Raw genomic sequence first — 7,069 nt, 5'->3', positions numbered from 1 at the left:
CAAAGTCCTTCATTTACCTGCTTCTAGTACTTGATTCTGGTATATGGGTTTTTGATGAGAACATCTCATGATCAGTAAGTCTTGTGACTTGGCATTATCTCAAGGACACCATCCTATGCTGTATGCAATGACAGCGTATTGATGACATACTCTTGTTTCCCATAATAGATATGGGCGTGTCTGATAAGGACTGACTCAGAATGGGGAAGTCTTTCTCCATTACCCAGATACTGTGGCTGACTTTGGTCGACAGTTGTTATACAGGTTTTTTGCACCTGCCATTTCTCTGATTTTATATACATGTGGATTCTTGGCAGTCCCTCGGCAGTCAGTTTAGGCAGTCAGTTTAGGGCTTCTCAACCTGGCCTCTCTAGGTCTCTCTGGGTATTTGTGAAGTCCTCGCAGCTCCTTGCAGAATCACACATATATGAGGAAGGTCAGCCAGAACAAAGGGATAAAAAGGAATGCAGCTGGAAATGGTAATATATATGTATAATCACAGCACTGGGGAAACTGAGGCAGGAGGATTGTTCTGAGTTTGAGGTCAGCCTGAGTTATAATGTGCTCTAGGCCTCTTGAGCTGCAGAATAAGATCTTGTCTCAAAATGAACAACAAAACAACAATGAGTAAAAACCAAAACAAAATGGTAAGAACTGCCACCAAAGGTGTCCCCAGCTAGGGAGGAATGAAAGGGACTTTGTAAGATTAAAATATAAAGGTTTAACCTTAACACAGCGATCTCCATCATATCTAATACAGGGACCACAGCACTCATACACACACACACACACACACACACACACACACACACACACACCCCGCTCCTCAGGGCTTCAGAGCAGCGTCTAGGACTGAGCCCAGGGTGGCCGAGAGGCCTAAGTCTGTCTGATGGGTAAGTGTGAAGACTTGGCACTTTCTTTGTCCTTAGAAGGGGAGGCTGTTTGCTTTCCCCCCTCAGGAAACTTACATGGCATAGGACAGTTTCCAGGGAAAGAAAGAGAAACTGATTTGAACAGCAGCAATGTAAAAGTATAAAATAAAAGTTTCAGGGTGAGACTTTAAAATTATTTTCATTAAGTTTTTTTTTTTTTTAAAGGAAAAAGGGCTTCTTTCCCAGCTTTTGTTTGTGAAAGAAAAACTCCTTTATGCCTGGCTTTGCCTCTAGGCTAGCAGGAGCTGCAGGACCACACCCTAGGGCGGGTTTTGGCTCTGGTCAGTCTTCCTTCTCTTTTCCTTTTCTTCCTGCTTCCCCACCCCTCCCCCTCACCTCCTCCTCCCCCCAAAGGAAGGTATAATCTTCATTTATCACTAGTGTAGATCCGGAACATCTTAACGAGATACTTACCACCATGAATCTATCAGGGAACGGGAGCAGGACTTCAGCTGAATCTGACTTTGAATAGAACGTTCTCTTTTAACAAAGGCGACTGAGCCAGGGAGGGTAGAATGCCTGTTGGTAATCCTAGTGTTAAGGAAGAAGAGACAGGTGGATCTCTGGGGCTCACTGGCCAGAAAGCCTGACTGAGTCTGGGAGCTCCAGGTTCAGTGAGAAATGCTGTCTCAAAACATTAAGGTGAACAGCGATTGAGAAAGACAGCCTACATTATGGCCTACACATACATGTACACACACTTGCACATACATGTACACACACTTGCACATGTGAATGCACACAAAAGGCAACAGGTGACTTATACATACATATCTATACAGGTAAAGTGTCCAGCCTCAGTTGTTATTTTCATGAGTCTGTTCATTCCAGAGATAGTATCACATATGGAAGATGCTGGCCTGTAGTTTTAGAAACTTACTTTTTGGTGTTTGGCTTGCATGGAAGAATTAACAACAATAATGTGTGGTCAGATATCTGAAAAGGAAAGGCCAAAGTGACTGGGGGAATATACCAGATCATCCACAGATGGATGCCCACTGTCACTTAAAACACAGGTGGTCAGTCCAAGGGAAGCAATACCGTTCAGCAGTTAAGTTTAGCTGGGAACTGCATCTGTTGGGCCTTCAAGGATAAATCTCAATGTAGGTGCTAGACAAAGAAAACAAACTCTAGAAAGTGCACATGATTTACTCTCTGTGTGTGTTGGCCCCTTAAAATGTGTTTATTTGTTTTTAATGATCTGGGGAGAAATACATGTCATGTACAGGAGGATGACCATGAGAGAGACAGCTTATGTTTCACCTATTTGTGCTGGCTCTGTTGATGGTCTCTGGATGCCCGACTTTCTTCTAAAGAAACCATAGGGCATCCTGCCTTCTTCTAATGGGTCATGTGACTTCTTGGTAGCCAGGGCCTCACCCAGGGCCAGAGAGTTATGTTCTCTTCTGTGTGTGTGTGTGTGTGTGTCCGCGCGTGCGAGTGCATACGCATTTCAGTGTAACTAAAAATAACTAAATACATAACCCCAAAAATGCAGAAATGCTACAAGATGCTATAGCCAGCACAGTATATTTTCAGAATTTGTAATTTGCCCTTCACAGTACATGATGAGTTCTCCTACCTAGGGTCCCACCCAAAGCCTACATTTTAAGTCCTGTGCCAGCTAGACCTCTGCATGGCTGCAGCAGGCAGCCTGGCCCTGAGAGGGTCAGAGAAGGCAAGGGCTGCTGCCCTTTCTCAAGAGAGGGTCCTTCCTCCCAGGTTGGGCTGGGGATCTGTAGTTTCTCTTCTGCTGTGTAAGGCAGGCTTCACACCATGAATTTTTCCTATGACACAGAGTGAAGATAAATTTACCTTCCCAGCCATCTTTCCGGCCCTCGAAGCAGGGCATTTAAGGTCAAACAGACTTTGAGGGTACACCCTGTGCCAGCCGGGCTCCACCCAGGGAGTGAATTGGAGCCAGATACATGGCTACAGTTTAACAGCCCTGTAAAGTGTTCAGCCATTTTTTTTTTTTAAGTAGAAAATGTTCATCCCTAAGAAAAAGCTGCAAGGAGGCATACACTCTTTAGAACGGGAATCTCTTGGAATTTCTTTTACTCCATCAGAGGGAAGTGGGTGCTGGGCCAAAGTTGTTACTTGGGGCTTGATGAAATTCCTGTATAAATGGCTATAGAAGTTAATTGCTTCAGCCAATTAGGAGGGCACTTGGGGAACCTTCTGAAGTCTTGTAGCTCCACCTCCCTCATTTTAATATTCTATTAAGTTTCATATACTCTAAAGCATTTTCATTGTGAACCATTGGATGCTGTAACGAAAGAACACATTCATTTCAACAAACATACCCCAATGCAACCACAGGCTAATGCACATTTTACAGGATCAAAAGGCAAACAATAGAATTCAGCATCAATTTCAGGGACTCAAGAATAGTAAATCCACGCTTACAGCAGAGCCCTGGGCAAGGTTGGTAGGTTAGCCATTTACGAATCCAATTTTCTCAGTTTGCTGAGAAGAGCTGAGGGCAACATCCCAGACAAATGAACAAGAAGGAAAAGTGTCTATTGGCTTTCTTTCCTTCTTTCCAGATCCTGGCTAAGGAAACATTGAGCGAGCAGGTTTACCAGGAAGCTGATGGACACTTTCTGCCAGGTACGTTTCCTTTGTAACAGAGTCATAACTTTTCTGAAGCTTTGAGATAGTAGTGACACTGCTTTTTAGAATGTATTCCCCAGGGCCTACTTTCTTTTCTTTCATTAGATGGTTTTCAAAGCTGAATTTTCATGTTAGACATTTCTCCTGTTTTTACACATGCTATGGGAACCACTGGCACTGTAAAGGAAATTTGGAGGTGAAAAGAAGTTTCTGAGACAGAATTTCTTTGTCACTTGTAATTCCCAAATTTTGCTATGCTGAAGAAAATGAAGAAAAAAATCTGAAAATGTTTTTTGTTTAGAGCAGACAATAGTTTAAAAGTACTGCTAATTTATGGGGCTCAAAAGGCAGCTCAGTGGTTAAAGGTACTTGCTCTCGCAGAGGACCAAATTCTATTCCCAGCATCTACACAGGATGTCTCACAACTCCAAGTCTAGGGGATCTAAAGCCCTCTTTTGACCTCCAAGAGTACCTATACCAATGTGTACAAATCCATACATAGACACACGTGCACACACACACACACACAATAGTTAAGAATAAGAACAGATCATTAAAGACTACTGCTAATTCAATGTTAAATTCTGTTTAACTGTGACACATTAAAAAATACATAAGTAATTGCTCCAATAATTATTTTCTTTCTTACTTTTTTCTTTTCTTTTCTTTTCCTTTTTGGAGACAGTTTCTTTGTGTAGCTCTGGCTATCCTGGAACTCACTCTGTAGACCAAGCAGAACTCCAACTCACAGAGATCGGCCTGTGAGCACTGGGATTAAAGAAGCGCACCATCGTCACCCAGGCCAACATCTATTTCCTAATAATAAATACTAAAATCCAACCACAAACCGTGTTGTTGTTTGCTCCCTTGTTGGCGCAGACTTGCAAGTGTGACGTGCCCTGTCCTCTCCACATTTAAGCTATTTCGTCCTTCTTTTTCTATCTTTAGAGACAGGGTCATGGCAAATAATGTTTCTATTGTGTGAATTAAGACAACCTATAGAACAGTGGATCTCAACCTTCCTAATGCTGTGACCCATACAGTTTCCTCATGTTGTGGTGACCTCTATGAAATTATTTTTGTTGCTACTTCATAACTGTAATTTTGCTAATGTTATGGATTGTAATGTAAATATCTGATATGCAGGATGTCTGTTATGTGACATCCTCCCCCCCCCAAGGGTCATGACCCACAGGTTGAGAACCGCAGCTCTAGTAGGACAGTTTACTAGACCTTATGGTTCCAAGTTCCAGATGGTTAGATCCCATAATGGCCGAGTAAAGGTAGGATGGAGACACTGAGGATGAACCTCCTGAACCACAAGACTAAGCAGAGGAAATGAACTCAAAATAGTGTGAGTCTTTAAACTCTGAAAGCCCACCTCAAGTGACACCCTTTCTCTAAGAAAGCCACACTTCTTAAAACTCATGAACAATGTCCTCAGTTAGGAACCAAGTATTTAATCCTGGGACTAGAGGAGGCATTTCTCCTTCAAAACATCACATTCGCTTCCTGGACCTCACAGTCGTGTGCATGTATGAAAAATGCAAAACACATTTAGTTCAACTTTTAACACTCCCCATAGCCCTCTACAGATGCAACACTGTTTGAAAACTTTGAAGGTTCAAAGTCTCTTCTGAGACAAGGCAATCACTTATCCATAACCCCTTATCAAAAAACAAACTAACAAACACAAATCACATGCTTCCAAAGATACAATGGCATAGAATATACATAGTAGCACTCCAGAAAGGAGGAATGGGGCATAGTGAAGAAATATTGGAGCAAAGGAAGACTGAAAACCAGCAAAGCAAACTCTAAGTTCCTATAGCTGCATGTCTGATGTCAGTAGGCTTAGATACTCTGCCTGAGGGGCACTTCAGGTTTTGCCAGGTATAACCTGGTTCTCTCTCTTGGGCCAGTTCCACTACTGTGCCCAGCTCTCCTTGGCAGAGATTGAAAAGGTCAGCTCAGGAACTTTGAGAAGGTCATGGAACACTCGCCCCTCTGGAAGGGAGAGGCTAATTAACATTCCTCAGACCACAGGGTGGGAACAAACATGGTCATGGGGACACATTCTGCAGGACAGACTGTTGCCCACCTTCAGACAAGGGAAGTCCTTGCCATCTCATTCCCTGAAGACCAATCAGTTTAAAAAGTCACACTGTTCTGCCAATCACATTGTGCCTAATGGCTGCTGCCCTGAAAACTGTATAAAAGCTCACTGAACAAGTTGCGAGGGGTTACCGCCTCTCCTTTGAGTCTGGGACGACCCCAGTGCACTGGAACTATAAATTCCTCTTGCTTTTAGCATCGATCCAGGCTCCACATGGTTCACTCAAGGGGTCCCCAGTTAGCTAAGGCTTGATATAGTCTTATATTTGGTGCATTGGCTGGGACTCCGACTCCTTGTGGGAATACACAGGAGCAGTGAATCGGAGGTATCGAGCTTTAACCGCAGTTCCTGTTTGTCTTTCTGTTCATCAAAGTCTGAGTCTCAAGTCTGTTTGAACTTTTGCTTGCAAGTGTCGGGAAGCTCCTAAAGCCTACAGTGTCTGGTGCGGTCAAGTGCAAAAGGCAGAGGTGCCTTAATGCTGAGACCTCGGGAGGGGTAGGTACAGAAGGATGTTTCAGGCCCCTCTGGAGGGAGGCGGGAAGGCTCTGCTCCTTCTGGAAACAGCAAGACAATATCGAAGGGAGCCAAGTCTTGCTATAACCTGGTTTATCTGGTTCCTGCCATATAGGCAGGAGCACCTAGTTTGTTTCAGTGTGGCTGACACTGCCAAGCAACTATGTTATCTGGCTCCTGCCATGTGTGCAGGAGCACCTGGTGTCTGTAACTGGGTCCATGGAAGGAGTGAACTGTGTATAGATTGTCTTTCTCTGTGTTCTTGGACCTGGACCCCCCACCCATGGCAAGGTCAATGTCAAGCTGTCTGTGTGGTAATTGTTTTTCTCTGTGTTTGTTAGTATCTCGTTCTATATTTTTGGACATAGACTGACTTTTTTTTTTTTTTTGGACATTGGACAGACTGAAAGACAAGTTATTTACTCTGTGTTTCCCCACATGACCTACTTGTAGGGACTTTAGACTTGCAGGTGATCAAAAGCAGTAGAGGAGAGAAAGTCTTTAGGCCAGGATCCTTAGGCACCTGGACCAAGGGCCCTATATAGTTTCCTAGAAAAATCTAGTGGAGGACCCCCTCCTCCCTCATAGATAAAAGCCTTTCTTTCCCAAGACACACCCCACAGGTTCTGGCCATCAGGAGGAAAGAAGCCCGGGAGGAGAGATCTGGATCTGAGAAACTTCTGACCCTCCAAGACTCTTCAACAGCAGACCCATTACTCCAAGACCCTCTTCCTCCAAATCTCCCTACCTTAGCTCCCATGGCCCTGCCAACACTAGTATCGGTTCCTTAGCGCATACGAGACTGGGACCATTGTACCCACCTTCACTGGAGGGAGGAATGGGAGAAGACCTGAGAGCCAAACCCCTGTTACCAACTCCCAACCTCCTTTTC

The 7,069-nt window shown here is 44.0% G+C and overlaps 1 long non-coding RNA gene across 1 annotated transcript; it reads left to right on the top strand.

Moving 5' to 3' along the window:
* The first annotated feature begins 223 nt into the window (after window positions 1–223).
* Window positions 224–4,395, top strand: LOC116071032. Its single transcript, XR_004110681.1, has 3 exons — window positions 224–893; window positions 3,482–3,545; window positions 4,234–4,395. It is a non-coding gene; the product is annotated as an uncharacterized LOC116071032 (long non-coding RNA).
* Window positions 4,396–7,069: the final 2,674 nt, after the last annotated feature.

This window comes from Mastomys coucha, unplaced genomic scaffold (genome assembly GCF_008632895.1).
Source record: "Mastomys coucha isolate ucsf_1 unplaced genomic scaffold, UCSF_Mcou_1 pScaffold22, whole genome shotgun sequence".
In the NCBI taxonomy this organism is placed as follows: Eukaryota; Metazoa; Chordata; class Mammalia; order Rodentia; family Muridae; genus Mastomys; species Mastomys coucha.
This window is presented reverse-complemented; position numbering and strand designations above follow the sequence as displayed.